The sequence below is a fragment of the Oncorhynchus nerka genome, linkage group LG5 (genome assembly GCF_034236695.1).
Source record: "Oncorhynchus nerka isolate Pitt River linkage group LG5, Oner_Uvic_2.0, whole genome shotgun sequence".
Classification (NCBI taxonomy): Eukaryota; Metazoa; Chordata; class Actinopteri; order Salmoniformes; family Salmonidae; genus Oncorhynchus; species Oncorhynchus nerka.
The window spans coordinates 45,360,413-45,375,321 of NC_088400.1; the positions used below are offsets into that span (position 1 = coordinate 45,360,413).

Genomic DNA, 14,909 nt, shown 5'->3' on the forward strand with positions numbered 1-14,909 from the left:
TAGCTGGAGATCAACAAAAACTGATAAAGAACACATTTTCTCTGAAAACATACCTAGGTAAAGTATTTGATTTCAAGTTGACAAAAAAATTACAATCTGAGACCTATTGATCTGAAGTCTGTTGCACTTCCACCTCTGTTAGGAACTGTCTGACAGAGAAAAACATTGAATGAGGGACATTTTAGACTGAGTAACATAACCAAAAAAGCAGCACTCCCTCTCTCAAGATACACTTAGAAAGCACTTGATTTCAAGGGGGTGCCAGGATTTGAACGTGAGAAATTGTCTAATAAGGGACATCTTTCACTGAGTAACATATTCTAAAAAAAGAGTGCTCTACCCTCAAAATACTCTTTGAAAGCACTTGATTTTAAGGGGGCATCAGGATTTGAACCTGGGACCTCTTGATCTGCAGTCAAATGCTCTACCACTGAGCTATACCCCCTCTGCTAGAAACTATCTAAAGGTGGAAAAATGGTCTAATAAGGGACATTATAGCTGGAGATCAACAAAAACTGATAAAGAACACATTTTCTCTGAAAACATACCTAGGTAAAGTATTTGATTTCAAGTTGACAAAAATTACAATCTGAGACCTGTTGATCTGAAGTCTTTGATCACCTCTGTTAAAAACTGTCTGACAGAATAAACATTGAAGAGGGACATTTTAGACTGAGTAACATAACAAAGAACACTCTCTTCTCAAAACATACCCTGAAACTAAAAAAAGATTTTGAACCTGAGCCCTCTGAAGGCACTTCCACCTCTGCTAGGAACTGTTCAACTGAGAGAAAAAAATGAGGGACATTTTAGCAGAGTCTGTTGCACTTCCTGGGAACCCATTGAATCTTCAAGAAACACTGAGAAAGTACTTGATTGGGGGCGCCAGGATTTGATCCTGAAATTGTCTAATAAGGGAGATTTTAGCATTGATCAACATAACCTATCTAAAGGTGGGAAAATGGTCTAATAAGGGACATTATTGGAGATCAACAAAAACTGATAAAGAACACCTTTTCTATGAAAACATACCTAGGTAAAGTATTTGATTTCAAGATGACAAAAAATTACAATCTGAGACCTGTTGATCTGAAGTCTGTTGCACTTCCACCTCTGTTAGGAACTGTCTGACAGAGAAAAAACATTGAATGAGGGACATTTTAGACTGAGTAACATAACCAAAAAAGCAGCACTCCCTCTCTCAAGATACACTTAGAAAGCACTTGATTTCAAGGGGGTGCCAGGATTTGAACGTGAGAAATTGTCTAATAAGGGACATCTTTCACTGAGTAACATATTCTAAAAAAAGAGTGCTCTACCCTCAAAATACTCTTTGAAAGCACTTGATTTTAAGGGGGCATCAGGATTTGAACCTGGGACCTCTTGATCTGCAGTCAAATGCTCTACCACTGAGCTATACCCCTCTGCTAGAAACTATCTAAAGGTGGAAAAATGGTCTAATAAGGGACATTATAGCTGGAGATCAACAAAAACTGATAAAGAACACATTTTCTCTGAAAACATACCTAGGTAAAGTATTTGATTTCAAGTTGACAAAAAAATTACAATCTGAGACCTATTGATCTGAAGTCTGTTGCACTTCCACCTCTGTTAGGAACTGTCTGACAGAGAAAAACCATTGAATGAGGGACATTTTAGACTGAGTAACATAACCAAAAAAGCAGCACTCCCTCTCTCAAGATACACTTAGAAAGCACTTGATTTCAAGGGGTGCCAGGATTTGAACGTGAGAAATTGTCTAATAAGGGACATCTTTCACTGAGTAACATATTCTAAAAAAAAGAGTGCTCTACCCTCAAAATACTCTTTGAAAGCACTTGATTTTAAGGGGGCATCAGGATTTGAACCTGGGACCTCATGATCTGCAGTTAAATGCTCTACCACTGAGCTTTACCCCCTCTGCTAGAAACTATCTAAAGGTGGAAAATTGTCTAATAAGGGACATTATAGCTGGAGATCAACAAAAACTGATAAAGAACACCTTTTCTCTGAAAACATACCTAGGTAAAGTATTTGATTTCAAGTTGACAAAAAAATTACAATCTGAGACCTATTGATCTGAAGTCTGTTGCACTTCCACCTCTGTTAGGAACTGTCTGACAGAGAAAAACCATTGAATGAGGGACATTTTAGACTGAGTAACATAACCAAAAAAGCAGCACTCCCTCTCTCAAGATACACTTAGAAAGCACTTGATTTCAAGGGGGTGCCAGGATTTGAACGTGAGAAATTGTCTAATAAGGGACATTTTTCACTGAGTAACATATTCTAAAAAAAAGAGTGCTCTACCCTCAAAATACTCTTTGAAAGCACTTGATTTTAAGGGGGCATCAGGATTTGAACCTGGGACCTCTTGATCTGCAGTCAAATGCTCTACCACTGAGCTATACCCCCTCTGCTAGAAACTATCTAAAGGTGGAAAAATTGTCTAATAAGGGACATTATAGCTGGAGATCAACAAAAACTGATAAAGAACACATTTTCTCTGAAAACATACCTAGGTAAAGTATTTGATTTCAAGATGACCAAAAATTACAATCTGAGACCTGTTGATCTGAAGTCTGTTGCACTTCCACCTCTGCTGAATGAGGGACAGAGACTGAACAAAAAAAACTCCCCCTCTGATGAAAGCAACACAACTGAGAAATTGTCTAAAAGGGACATTTTCTCAAAATACACTGAAAACTTGATTTACCAGGATTTGTAAATTGTCTAATATTTAGCATTTCAAAGGTTCAAGTTGAAGAAAACTCTCTCTGAAAACATACCATAAAGAACACTTTAAAGGATTTCAAGTTGATAAAAAAAATTACAATCTGAGACCTATTGATCTGAAGTCTGTTGCACTTCCACCTCTGTTAGGAACTGTCTGACAGAGAAAAACCATTGAATGAGGGACATTTTAGACTGAGTAACATAAAAAAAAGCAGCACTCCCTCTCTCAAGATACACTTAGAAAGCACTTGATTTCAAGGGGGTGCCAGGATTTGAACGTGAGAAATTGTCTAATAAGGGACATCTTTCACTGAGTAACATATTCTAAAAAAAGAGTGCTCTACCCTCAAAATACTCTTTGAAAGCACTTGATTTTAAGGGGGCATCAGGATTTGAACCTGGGACCTCTTGATCTGCAGTCAAATGCTCTACCACTGAGCTATACCCCCTCTGCTAGAAACTATCTAAAGGTGGAAAAATTGTCTAACAAGGGACATTATAGCTGGAGATCAACAAAAACTGATAAAGAACACATTTTCTCTAAAAACATACCTAGGTAAAGTATTTGATTTCAAGGGGGCGCCAGGATTTGATCATGAAAAATTGTCTAATAAGGGACATTAGCTGAGTAACATAACCTAACAAAGAACTCCCTCTCTCAAAACATAAAGCATTTGATTTCAAGTTGACAAAAGATTTTGAATGAGACCTTTCTTGAGTAAAGTCTAAAAAAGATTGCTTCCACCTCTCAAAAAAACTGATTTTAAGGAGCATCAATTTGAACTGGGACCTCTTAATGAGGGACAGTCAAATTTACCACTGAGCTATACCCCTCTCTCAAGAAACACTGATAAAGAAAGTAAACTGTTAGGAATTTGATAAAGAAAATTGTCTAATAAGGGACATTTTAGCTTTGATCAACAAAACTGATAAAGAACACTTTTCTCTGAAAACATACCTAGGTAAAGTATTTGATTTCAAGTTGACAAAAAAATTACAATCTGAGACCTATTGATCTGAAGTCTGTTGCACTTCCACCTCTGTTAGGAACTGTCTGACAGAGAAAAACCATTGAATGAGGGACATTTTAGACTGAGTAACATAACCAAAAAAGCAGCACTCCCTCTCTCAAGATACACTTAGAAAGCACTTGATTTCAAGGGGTGCCAGGATTTGAACGTGAGAAATTGTCTAATAAGGGACATCTTTCACTGAGTAACATATTCTAAAAAAAAAAGAGTGCTCTACCCTCAAAATACTATTTGAAAGCACTTGATTTTAAGGGGGCATCAGGATTTGAACCTGGGACCTCTTGATCTGCAGTCAAATGCTCTACCACTGAGCTATACCCCTCTGCTAGAAACTATCTAAAGGTGGAAAAATGGTCTAATAAGGGACATTATAGCTGGAGATCAACAAAAACTGATAAAGAACACATTTTCTCTGAAAACATACCTAGGTAAAGTATTTGATTTCAAGTTGACAAAAAAATTACAATCTGAGACCTATTGATCTGAAGTCTGTTGCACTTCCACCTCTGTTAGGAACTGTCTGACAGAGAAAAACCATTGAATGAGGGACATTTTAGACTGAGTAACATAACCAAAAAAGCAGCACTCCCTCTCTCAAGATACACTTAGAAAGCACTTGATTTCAAGGGGTGCCAGGATTTGAACGTGAGAAATTGTCTAATAAGGGACATCTTTCACTGAGTAACATATTCTAAAAAAAGAGTGCTCTACCCTCAAAATACTCTTTGAAAGCACTTGATTTTAAGGGGGCATCAGGATTTGAACCTGGGACCTCTTGATCTGCAGTCAAATGCTCTACCACTGAGCTATACCCCCTCTGCTAGAAACTATCTAAAGGTGGGAAAATGGTCTAATAAGGGACATTATAGCTGGAGATCAACAAAAACTGATAAAGAACACATTTTCTCTGAAAACATACCTAGGTAAAGTATTTGATTTCAAGTTGACAAAAAAATTACAATCTGAGACCTATTGATCTGAAGTCTGTTGCACTTCCACCTCTGTTAGGAACTGTCTGACAGAGAAAAACCATTGAATGAGGGACATTTTAGACTGAGTAACATAACCAAAAAAGCAGCACTCCCTCTCTCAAGATACACTTAGAAAGCACTTGATTTCAAGGGGGTGCCAGGATTTGAACGTGAGAAATTGTCTAATAAGGGACATCTTTCACTGAGTAACATATTCTAAAAAAAGAGTGCTCTACCCTCAAAATACTCTTTGAAAGCACTTGATTTTAAGGGGGCATCAGGATTTGAACCTGGGACCTCTTGATCTGCAGTCAAATGCTCTACCACTGAGCTATACCCCCTCTGCTAGAAACTATCTAAAGGTGGGAAAATGGTCTAATAAGGGACATTATAGCTGGAGATCAACAAAAACTGATAAAGAACACATTTTCTCTGAAAACATACCTAGGTAAAGTATTTGATTTCAAGTTGACAAAAAAATTACAATCTGAGACCTATTGATCTGAAGTCTGTTGCACTTCCACCTCTGTTAGGAACTGTCTGACAGAGAAAAACCATTGAATGAGGGACATTTTAGACTGAGTAACATAACCAAAAAAGCAGCACTCCCTCTCTCAAGATACACTTAGAAAGCACTTGATTTCAAGGGGGTGCCAGGATTTGAACGTGAGAAATTGTCTAATAAGGGACATTTTTCACTGAGTAACATATTCTAAAAAAAAGAGTGCTCTACCCTCAAAATACTATTTGAAAGCACTTGATTTTAAGGGGGCACCAGGATTTGAATCTGGGACCTCTTGATCTGCAGTCAAATGCTCTACCACTGAGCTATACCCCCTCTGCTACAAACTATCTAAAGGTGGGAAAATTGTCTAATAAGGGACATTATAGCTGGAGATCAACAAAAACTGATAAAGAACACATTTTCTCTGAAAACATACCTAGGTAAAGTATTTGATTTCAAGTTGACAAAAAAATTACAATCTGAGACCTTTGATATGAAAAATCTGTCTGACAGGGAAAAACATTGAATGAGGGAGAGTAACATAACCTAACAAAGAACACTCTCTCTTTGAAAACATTGTATTTGATTTCAAGTTGAGTGCTCTACCCTCAAAATACTCTTTGAAAGCATTTGATTTCAAGGGGCAAGGATTTGAACCTGGGAAAATTTTGAACTGATGAAAGAACTTCCACTGCTTTTCAACTGAAAATCTAATGAGGGACATTTTAAGCACTCCCTCTACCCTCAAGAAACACTGAAAGTTTGATTTTCAATTTGACTATCTGAAATTGTCTAATAAGGGAAAAAGATCAACATCTGATGACATTTTCTCTGAAAACATACCTAAAGTATTTGATTTCAAGTTGACAAAAAAATTACAATCTGAGACCTATTGATCTGAAGTCTGTTGCACTTCCACCTCTGTTAGGAACTGTCTGACAGAGAAAAACCATTGAATGAGGGACATTTTAGACTGAGTAACATAACCAAAAAAGCAGCACTCCCTCTCTCAAGATACACTTAGAAAGCACTTGATTTCAAAGGGGTGCCAGGATTTGAACGTGAGAAATTGTCTAATAAGGGACATCTTTCACTGAGTAACATATTCTAAAAAAAGAGTGCTCTACCCTCAAAATACTCTTTGAAAGCACTTGATTTTAAGGGGGCATCAGGATTTGAACCTGGGACCTCTTGATCTGCAGTCAAATGCTCTACCACTGAGCTATACCCCTCTGCTAGAAACTATCTAAAGGTGGAAAAATTGTCTAATAAGGGACATTATAGCTGGAGATCAACAAAAACTGATAAAGAACACATTTTCTCTGAAAACATACCTAGGTAAAGTATTTGATTTCAAGTTGACAAAAAAATTACAATCTGAGACCTATTGATCTGAAGTCTGTTGCACTTCCACCTCTGTTAGGAACTGTCTGACAGAGAAAAACCATTGAATGAGGGACATTTTAGACTGAGTAACATAACCAAAAAAGCAGCACTCCCTCTCTCAAGATACACTTAGAAAGCACTTGATTTCAAAGGGGTGCCAGGATTTGAAAGTGAGAAATTGTCTAATAAGGGACATTTTTCACTGAGTAACATATTCTAAAAAAAAGAGTGCTCTACCCTCAAAATACTCTTTGAAAGCACTTGATTTTAAGGGGGCATCAGGATTTGAACCTGGGACCTCTTGATCTGCAGTCAAATGCTCTACCACTGAGCTATACCCCCTCTGCTAGAAACTATCTAAAGGTGGAAAATGGTCTAATAAGGGACATTATAGCTGGAGATCAACAAAAACTGATAAAGAACACATTTTCTCTGAAAACATACCTAGGTAAAGTATTTGATTTCAAGTTGACAAAAAAATTACAATCTGAGACCTATTGATCTGAAGTCTGTTGCACTTCCACCTCTGTTAGGAACTGTCTGACAGAGAAAAACCATTGAATGAGGGACATTTTAGACTGAGTAACATAACCAAAAAAGCAGCACTCCCTCTCTCAAGATACACTTAGAAAGCACTTGATTTCAAGGGGGTGCCAGGATTTGAACGTGAGAAATTGTCTAATAAGGGACATCTTTCACTGAGTAACATATTCTAAAAAATAGTGCTCTACCCTCAAAATACTCTTTGAAAGCACTTGATTTTAAGGGGGCATCAGGATTTGAACCTGGGACCTCTTGATCTGCAGTCAAATGCTCTACCACTGAGCTATACCCCCTCTGATACAAACTATCTAAAGGTGGGAAAATGGTCTAATAAGGGACATTATAGCTGGAGATCAACAAAAACTGATAAAGAACACATTTTCTCTGAAAACATACCTAGGTAAAGTATTTGATTTCAAGTTGACAAAAAAATTACAATCTGAGACCTATTGATCTGAAGTCTGTTGCACTTCCACCTCTGTTAGGAACTGTCTGACAGAGAAAAACCATTGAATGAGGGACATTTTAGACTGAGTAACATAACCAAAAAAGCAGCACTCCCTCTCTCAAGATACACTTAGAAAGCACTTGATTTCAAGGGGGTGCCAGGATTTGAACGTGAGAAATTGTCTAATAAGGGACATCTTTCACTGAGTAACATATTCTAAAAAGAGTGCTCTACCCTCAAAATACTCTTTGAAAGCACTTGATTTTAAGGGGGCATCAGGATTTGAACCTGGGACCTCTTGATCTGCAGTCAAATGCTCTACCACTGAGCTATACCCCCTCTGCTAGAAACTATCTAAAGGTGGAAAAATGGTCTAATAAGGGACATTATAGCTGGAGATCAACAAAAACTGATAAAGAACACATTTTCTCTGAAAACATACCTAGGTAAAGTATTTGATTTCAAGTTGACAAAAAAATTACAATCTGAGACCTTTGATCATGTTGCAAAAATTGTCTAACAGAGAAAAACATTGAATGAGGGACATTTTAGAATCTACATAACCTAGAAAGCACAAAGATTTGAACTGTCTCTTTGAAAACATACCATTTTCTCTGAAAACATTTGATTTCAAGTTGACAAAAATTTTACAACCTGAGCCCTCTTGATCTGAAGTCTGTTGCACTTCCACCTCTCTAGGAACTGTTCAACAGAGAAAAACATTAATGAGGGACATTTGAACAGAGCACTCCCTCTCTCAAGAAACACTGAGAAAGTACTTGATTTCATGGGGGCGCCAGGATTTGATCCTGAGAAATTGTCTAATAACTGAGGAGATTTTAGCATCTAAAGGTGGAAAAATGGTCTAATAAGGGACATTATAGCTGGAGATCAACAAAAACTGATAAAGAACACATTTTCTCTGAAAACATACCTAGGTAAAGTATTTGATTTCAAGTTGACAAAAAAATTACAATCTGAGACCTATTGATCTGAAGTCTGTTGCACTTCCACCTCTGTTAGGAACTGTCTGACAGAGAAAAACCATTGAATGAGGGACATTTTAGACTGAGTAACATAACCAAAAAAGCAGCACTCCCTCTCTCAAGATACACTTAGAAAGCACTTGATTTCAAGGGGTGCCAGGATTTGAACGTGAGAAATTGTCTAATAAGGGACATCTTTCACTGAGTAACATATTCTAAAAAAAGAGTGCTCTACCCTCAAAATACTCTTTGAAAGCACTTGATTTTAAGGGGGCATCAGGATTTGAACCTGGGACCTCTTGATCTGCAGTCAAATGCTCTACCACTGAGCTATACCCCCTCTGCTAGAAACTATCTAAAGGTGGAAAAATGGTCTAATAAGGGACATTATAGCTGGAGATCAACAAAAACTGATAAAGAACACATTTTCTCTGAAAACATACCTAGGTAAAGTATTTGATTTCAAGTTGACAAAAAAATTACAATCTGAGACCTATTGATCTGAAGTCTGTTGCACTTCCACCTCTGTTAGGAACTGTCTGACAGAGAAAAACCATTGAATGAGGGACATTTTAGACTGAGTAACATAACCAAAAAAGCAGCACTCCCTCTCTCAAGATACACTTAGAAAGCACTTGATTTCAAGGGGTGCCAGGATTTGAACGTGAGAAATTGTCTAATAAGGGACATCTTTCACTGAGTAACATATTCTAAAAAAAGAGTGCTCTACCCTCAAAATACTCTTTGAAAGCACTTGATTTTAAGGGGGCATCAGGATTTGAACCTGGGACCTCTTGATCTGCAGTCAAATGCTCTACCACTGAGCTATACCCCCTCTGCTAGAAACTATCTAAAGGTGGGAAAATGGTCTAATAAGGGACATTATAGCTGGAGATCAACAAAAACTGATAAAGAACACATTTTCTCTGAAAACATACCTAGGTAAAGTATTTGATTTCAAGTTGACAAAAAAATTACAATCTGAGACCTATTGATCTGAAGTCTGTTGCACTTCCACCTCTGTTAGGAACTGTCTGACAGAGAAAAACCATTGAATGAGGGACATTTTAGACTGAGTAACATAACCAAAAAAGCAGCACTCCCTCTCTCAAGATACACTTAGAAAGCACTTGATTTCAAGGGGGTGCCAGGATTTGAACGTGAGAAATTGTCTAATAAGGGACATCTTTCACTGAGTAACATATTCTAAAAAAAAGAGTGCTCTACCCTCAAAATACTCTTTGAAAGCACTTGATTTTAAGGGGGCATCAGGATTTGAACCTGGGACCTCTTGATCTGCAGTCAAATGCTCTACCACTGAGCTATACCCCCTCTGCTAGAAACTATCTAAAGGTGGAAAATTGTCTAATAAGGGACATTATAGCTGGAGATCAACAAAAACTGATAAAGAACACCTTTTCTCTGAAAACATACCTAGGTAAAGTATTTGATTTCAAGATGACCAAAAATTACAATCTGAGACCTGTTGATCTGAAGTCTGTTGCACTTCCACCTCTGTTAGGAACTGTCTGACAGAGAAAAAACATTGAATGAGGGACATTTTGATTTCAAGTTGACAAAAGATTTTGAACCTGAGCCCTCTTGATGTGAAGTCTATTGCACTTCCACCTCTGCTAGGAACTGTTCAACTGAGAGAAAAAACATCTAATGAGGGACATTTTAGCAGAGCACTCCCTCTCTCAAGAAACACTGAGAAAGTACTTGATTTCATGGGGGCGCCAGGATTTGATCCTGAGAAATTGTCTAATAAGGGAGATTTTAGCATGTGATCAACATAACCTAATACAGAAAACTCTCTCTTTGAATCTAAAGGTGGGAAAATGGTCTAATAAGGGACATTATAGCTGGAGATCAACAAAAACTGATAAAGAACACCTTTTCTCTGAAACACATAACCCATAAAGTGTTTGATTTCAAGTTGACAAAAAAATTACAATCTGAGACCTATTGATCTGAAGTCTGTTGCACTTCCACCTCTGTTAGGAACTGTCTGACAGAGAAAAACCATTGAATGAGGGACATTTTAGACTGAGTAACATAACCAAAAAAGCAGCACTCCCTCTCTCAAGATACACTTAGAAAGCACTTGATTTCAAGGGGGTGCCAGGATTTGAACGTGAGAAATTGTCTAATAAGGGACATCTTTCACTGAGTAACATATTCTAAAAAAAGAGTGCTCTACCCTCAAAATACTCTTTGAAAGCACTTGATTTTAAGGGGGCATCAGGATTTGAACCTGGGACCTCTTGATCTGCAGTCAAATGCTCTACCACTGAGCTATACCCCTCTGCTAGAAACTATCTAAAGGTGGGAAAATGGTCTAATAAGGGACATTATAGCTGGAGATCAACAAAAACTGATAAAGAACACATTTTCTCTGAAAACATACCTAGGAAGTATTTGATTTCAAGTTGACAAAAAAATTACAATCTGAGACCTATTGATCTGAAGTCTGTTGCACTTCCACCTCTGTTAGGAACTGTCTGACAGAGAAAAACCATTGAATGAGGGACATTTTAGACTGAGTAACATAACCAAAAAAGCAGCACTCCCTCTCTCAAGATACACTTAGAAAGCACTTGATTTCAAGGGGGTGCCAGGATTTGAACGTGAGAAATTGTCTAATAAGGGACATCTTTCACTGAGTAACATATTCTAAAAAAAGAGTGCTCTACCCTCAAAATACTCTTTGAAAGCACTTGATTTTAAGGGGGCATCAGGATTTGAACCTGGGACCTCTTGATCTGCAGTCAAATGCTCTACCACTGAGCTATACCCCCTCTGCTAGAAACTATCTAAAGGTGGAAAAATTGTCTAATAAGGGACATTATAGCTGGAGATCAACAAAAACTGATAAAGAACACATTTTCTCTGAAAACATACCTAGGTAAAGTATTTCAAGTTGACAAAAGGTAAAGTATTTGATTTCAAGGAAATTACAATCTGAGACCTGACGAAAAATATTTGATCTGAAAGTTTGCACTTCCACCTCTGCTAGGAACTGTCTGACTGAGAAACATCTCAAGATACACTGAGAAAGCACTTGAAAGGGGGCGCCAGGATTTGAACCTGGGACCTCTTGATCTGCAGTCAAATTGTCTAATGAGAGATTTTCTATCTAAAGGTGGAAAATGGTCTAATAAGGGACATTATAGCTGGAGATCAACAAAAACTGATAAAGAACACATTTTCTCTGAAAACATACCTAGGTAAAGTATTTGATTTCAAGTTGACAAAAAAATTACAATCTGAGACCTATTGATCTGAAGTCTGTTGCACTTCCACCTCTGTTAGGAACTGTCTGACAGAGAAAAACCATTGAATGAGGGACATTTTAGACTGAGTAACATAACCAAAAAAGCAGCACTCCCTCTCTCAAGATACACTTAGAAAGCACTTGATTTCAAGGGGGTGCCAGGATTTGAACGTGAGAAATTGTCTAATAAGGGACATCTTTCACTGAGTAACATATTCTAAAAAAAGAGTGCTCTACCCTCAAAATACTCTTTGAAAGCACTTGATTTTAAGGGGGCATCAGGATTTGAACCTGGGACCTCTTGATCTGCAGTCAAATGCTCTACCACTGAGCTATACCCCCTCTGCTAGAAACTATCTAAAGGTGGAAAAATTGTCTAATAAGGGACATTATAGCTGGAGATCAACAAAAACTGATAAAGAACACATTTTCTCTGAAAACATACCTAGGTAAAGTATTTGATTTCAAGGGGGCGCCAGGATTTGATCATGAAAAATTGTCTAATAAGGGACATTATAGATGGCGATCTACATAACCTAACAAAGAACACTCTCTCTTTGAAAACACCAAAAATACACTTAGAGATTTGTATTTGATTTTTCAAGTTGACAAAAATTCTAAAAAACCTGAGCCCTCTTGATGTGAAGTCATTTGCACTTCCACCTCTTGATTTCAAGGGGCATCAGGATTTGAACCTGAGGGACTCTCATGATCTGCAGTCAAATGCTCTCAAGAACCACTGAGAAAGTACTTGATTTCATGGGGCGCTCTGCTAGAAACTATCTAAAGGTGGGAAAATTGTCTAATAAGGGACATTATAGCTGGAGATCAACAAAAACTGATAAAGAACACATTTTCTCTGAAAACATACCTAGGTAAAGTATTTGATTTCAAGTTGACAAAAAAATTACAATCTGAGACCTATTGATCTGAAGTCTGTTGCACTTCCACCTCTGTTAGGAACTGTCTGACAGAGAAAAACCATTGAATGAGGGACATTTTAGACTGAGTAACATAACCAAAAAAGCAGCACTCCCTCTCTCAAGATACACTTAGAAAGCACTTGATTTCAAGGGGGTGCCAGGATTTGAACGTGAGAAATTGTCTAATAAGGGACATCTTTCACTGAGTAACATATTCTAAAAAATAGTGCTCTACCCTCAAAATACTCTTTGAAAGCACTTGATTTTAAGGGGGCATCAGGATTTGAACCTGGGACCTCTTGATCTGCAGTCAAATGCTCTACCACTGAGCTATACCCCTCTGCTAGAAACTATCTAAAGGTGGAAAAATGGTCTAATAAGGGACATTATAGCTGGAGATCAACAAAAACTGATAAAGAACACCTTTTCTCTGAAAACATACCTAGGTAAAGTATTTGATTTCAAGATGACAAAAAATTACAATCTGAGACCTGTTGATCTGAAGTCTGTTGCACTTCCACCTCTGTTAGGAACTGTCTGACAGAGAAAAACCATTGAATGAGGGACATTTTAGACTGAGTAACATAACCAAAAAAGCAGCACTCCCTCTCTCAAGATACACTTAGAAAGCACTTGATTTAAAGGGGTGCCAGGATTTGAACGTGAGAAATTGTCTAATAAGGGACATCTTTCACTGAGTAACATATTCTAAAAAAGAGTGCTCTACCCTCAAAATACTCTTTGAAAGCACTTGATTTTAAGGGGGCATCAGGATTTGAACCTGGGACCTCTTGATCTGCAGTCAAATGCTCTACCACTGAGCTATACCCCCTCTGCTAGAAACTATCTAAAGGTGGGAAAATGGTCTAATAAGGGACATTATAGCTGGAGATCAACAAAAACTGATAAAGAACACATTTTCTCTGAAAACATACCTAGGTAAAGTATTTGATTTCAAGTTGACAAAAAAATTACAATCTGAGACCTATTGATCTGAAGTCTGTTGCACTTCCACCTCTGTTAGGAACTGTCTGACAGAGAAAAACCATTGAATGAGGGACATTTTAGACTGAGTAACATAACCAAAAAAGCAGCACTCCCTCTCTCAAGATACACTTAGAAAGCACTTGATTTCAAGGGGGTGCCAGGATTTGAACGTGAGAAATTGTCTAATAAGGGACATCTTTCACTGAGTAACATATTCTAAAAAAAGAGTGCTCTACCCTCAAAATACTCTTTGAAAGCACTTGATTTTAAGGGGGCATCAGGATTTGAACCTGGGACCTCTTGATCTGCAGTCAAATGCTCTACCACTGAGCTATACCCCTCTGCTAGAAACTATCTAAAGGTGGAAAAATTGTCTAATAAGGGACATTATAGCTGGAGATCAACAAAAACTGATAAAGAACACCTTTTCTCTGAAAACATACCTAGGTAAAGTATTTGATTTCAAGATGACCAAAAATTACAATCTGAGACCTGTTGATCTGAAGTCTGTTGCACTTCCACCTCTGTTAGGAACTGTCTGACAGAGAAAAAACATTGAATGAGGGACATTTTAGACTGAGTAACATAACAAAAAAGCAGCACTCCCTTTGAAAAGATACACTTAGAAAGCACTTGATTTCAAGGGGTTGACAAAAGATTTTGAACCTGAGAAATTGTGTGAATAATTGACACTCTTTCACTGAGTAACATATTCTAAGGAAAACTGAGTGCTCTAAAAAATATCTGCAACTGTCTGACAGAGAAAAACATTGAATGAGGGACATTTTAAGGGGGCAGATTTGAACTGGGACCTCTTCAAGAAACACTGCAGTCAAATGCTCTACCACTGATTTCATACCCCTCTGCTAGAAACTATCTAAAGGTGGAAAAATTGTCTAATAAGGGACATTATAGCTGGAGATCAACAAAAACTGATAAAGAACAACTTTTCTCTGAAAACATACCTAGGTAAAGTATTTGATTTCAAGTTGACAAAAAAATTACAATCTGAGACCTATTGATCTGAAGTCTGTTGCACTTCCACCTCTGTTAGGAACTGTCTGACAGAGAAAAACATTGAATGAGGGACATTTTAGACTGAGTAACATAACCAAA

General features: G+C 37.6%; 21 non-coding genes across 21 annotated transcripts; all 21 read right to left on the minus strand.

The window, feature by feature from the left end:
• Positions 1-373: 373 nt before the first annotated feature.
• trnac-gca (transfer RNA cysteine (anticodon GCA)) lies at positions 374-445 on the minus strand. The gene has a single exon. It is a non-coding gene; the product is annotated as a tRNA-Cys (tRNA).
• Positions 446-1,352: 907 nt separating this feature from the next.
• Positions 1,353-1,424, minus strand: trnac-gca (transfer RNA cysteine (anticodon GCA)). Its single transcript has one exon. It is a non-coding gene; the product is annotated as a tRNA-Cys (tRNA).
• A 919-nt stretch (positions 1,425-2,343) lies between these two features.
• trnac-gca (transfer RNA cysteine (anticodon GCA)) lies at positions 2,344-2,415 on the minus strand. Its single transcript has one exon. It is a non-coding gene; the product is annotated as a tRNA-Cys (tRNA).
• Positions 2,416-3,113: 698 nt separating this feature from the next.
• Positions 3,114-3,185, minus strand: trnac-gca (transfer RNA cysteine (anticodon GCA)). The gene has a single exon. It is a non-coding gene; the product is annotated as a tRNA-Cys (tRNA).
• An 832-nt stretch (positions 3,186-4,017) lies between these two features.
• Positions 4,018-4,089, minus strand: trnac-gca (transfer RNA cysteine (anticodon GCA)). Its single transcript has one exon. It is a non-coding gene; the product is annotated as a tRNA-Cys (tRNA).
• A 422-nt stretch (positions 4,090-4,511) lies between these two features.
• On the minus strand, positions 4,512-4,583 carry trnac-gca (transfer RNA cysteine (anticodon GCA)). The gene has a single exon. It is a non-coding gene; the product is annotated as a tRNA-Cys (tRNA).
• Positions 4,584-5,007: 424 nt separating this feature from the next.
• trnac-gca (transfer RNA cysteine (anticodon GCA)) lies at positions 5,008-5,079 on the minus strand. The gene has a single exon. It is a non-coding gene; the product is annotated as a tRNA-Cys (tRNA).
• Positions 5,080-5,504: 425 nt separating this feature from the next.
• trnac-gca (transfer RNA cysteine (anticodon GCA)) lies at positions 5,505-5,576 on the minus strand. Its single transcript has one exon. It is a non-coding gene; the product is annotated as a tRNA-Cys (tRNA).
• An 827-nt stretch (positions 5,577-6,403) lies between these two features.
• trnac-gca (transfer RNA cysteine (anticodon GCA)) lies at positions 6,404-6,475 on the minus strand. Its single transcript has one exon. It is a non-coding gene; the product is annotated as a tRNA-Cys (tRNA).
• A 424-nt stretch (positions 6,476-6,899) lies between these two features.
• Positions 6,900-6,971, minus strand: trnac-gca (transfer RNA cysteine (anticodon GCA)). Its single transcript has one exon. It is a non-coding gene; the product is annotated as a tRNA-Cys (tRNA).
• A 422-nt stretch (positions 6,972-7,393) lies between these two features.
• Positions 7,394-7,465, minus strand: trnac-gca (transfer RNA cysteine (anticodon GCA)). The gene has a single exon. It is a non-coding gene; the product is annotated as a tRNA-Cys (tRNA).
• A 422-nt stretch (positions 7,466-7,887) lies between these two features.
• trnac-gca (transfer RNA cysteine (anticodon GCA)) lies at positions 7,888-7,959 on the minus strand. Its single transcript has one exon. It is a non-coding gene; the product is annotated as a tRNA-Cys (tRNA).
• A 915-nt stretch (positions 7,960-8,874) lies between these two features.
• Positions 8,875-8,946, minus strand: trnac-gca (transfer RNA cysteine (anticodon GCA)). The gene has a single exon. It is a non-coding gene; the product is annotated as a tRNA-Cys (tRNA).
• A 423-nt stretch (positions 8,947-9,369) lies between these two features.
• On the minus strand, positions 9,370-9,441 carry trnac-gca (transfer RNA cysteine (anticodon GCA)). Its single transcript has one exon. It is a non-coding gene; the product is annotated as a tRNA-Cys (tRNA).
• A 425-nt stretch (positions 9,442-9,866) lies between these two features.
• trnac-gca (transfer RNA cysteine (anticodon GCA)) lies at positions 9,867-9,938 on the minus strand. The gene has a single exon. It is a non-coding gene; the product is annotated as a tRNA-Cys (tRNA).
• Positions 9,939-10,842: 904 nt separating this feature from the next.
• Positions 10,843-10,914, minus strand: trnac-gca (transfer RNA cysteine (anticodon GCA)). Its single transcript has one exon. It is a non-coding gene; the product is annotated as a tRNA-Cys (tRNA).
• Positions 10,915-11,335: 421 nt separating this feature from the next.
• trnac-gca (transfer RNA cysteine (anticodon GCA)) lies at positions 11,336-11,407 on the minus strand. Its single transcript has one exon. It is a non-coding gene; the product is annotated as a tRNA-Cys (tRNA).
• A 746-nt stretch (positions 11,408-12,153) lies between these two features.
• On the minus strand, positions 12,154-12,225 carry trnac-gca (transfer RNA cysteine (anticodon GCA)). Its single transcript has one exon. It is a non-coding gene; the product is annotated as a tRNA-Cys (tRNA).
• An 849-nt stretch (positions 12,226-13,074) lies between these two features.
• On the minus strand, positions 13,075-13,146 carry trnac-gca (transfer RNA cysteine (anticodon GCA)). Its single transcript has one exon. It is a non-coding gene; the product is annotated as a tRNA-Cys (tRNA).
• A 420-nt stretch (positions 13,147-13,566) lies between these two features.
• Positions 13,567-13,638, minus strand: trnac-gca (transfer RNA cysteine (anticodon GCA)). Its single transcript has one exon. It is a non-coding gene; the product is annotated as a tRNA-Cys (tRNA).
• Positions 13,639-14,062: 424 nt separating this feature from the next.
• trnac-gca (transfer RNA cysteine (anticodon GCA)) lies at positions 14,063-14,134 on the minus strand. The gene has a single exon. It is a non-coding gene; the product is annotated as a tRNA-Cys (tRNA).
• Between the last annotated feature and the right edge of the window lie 775 nt (positions 14,135-14,909).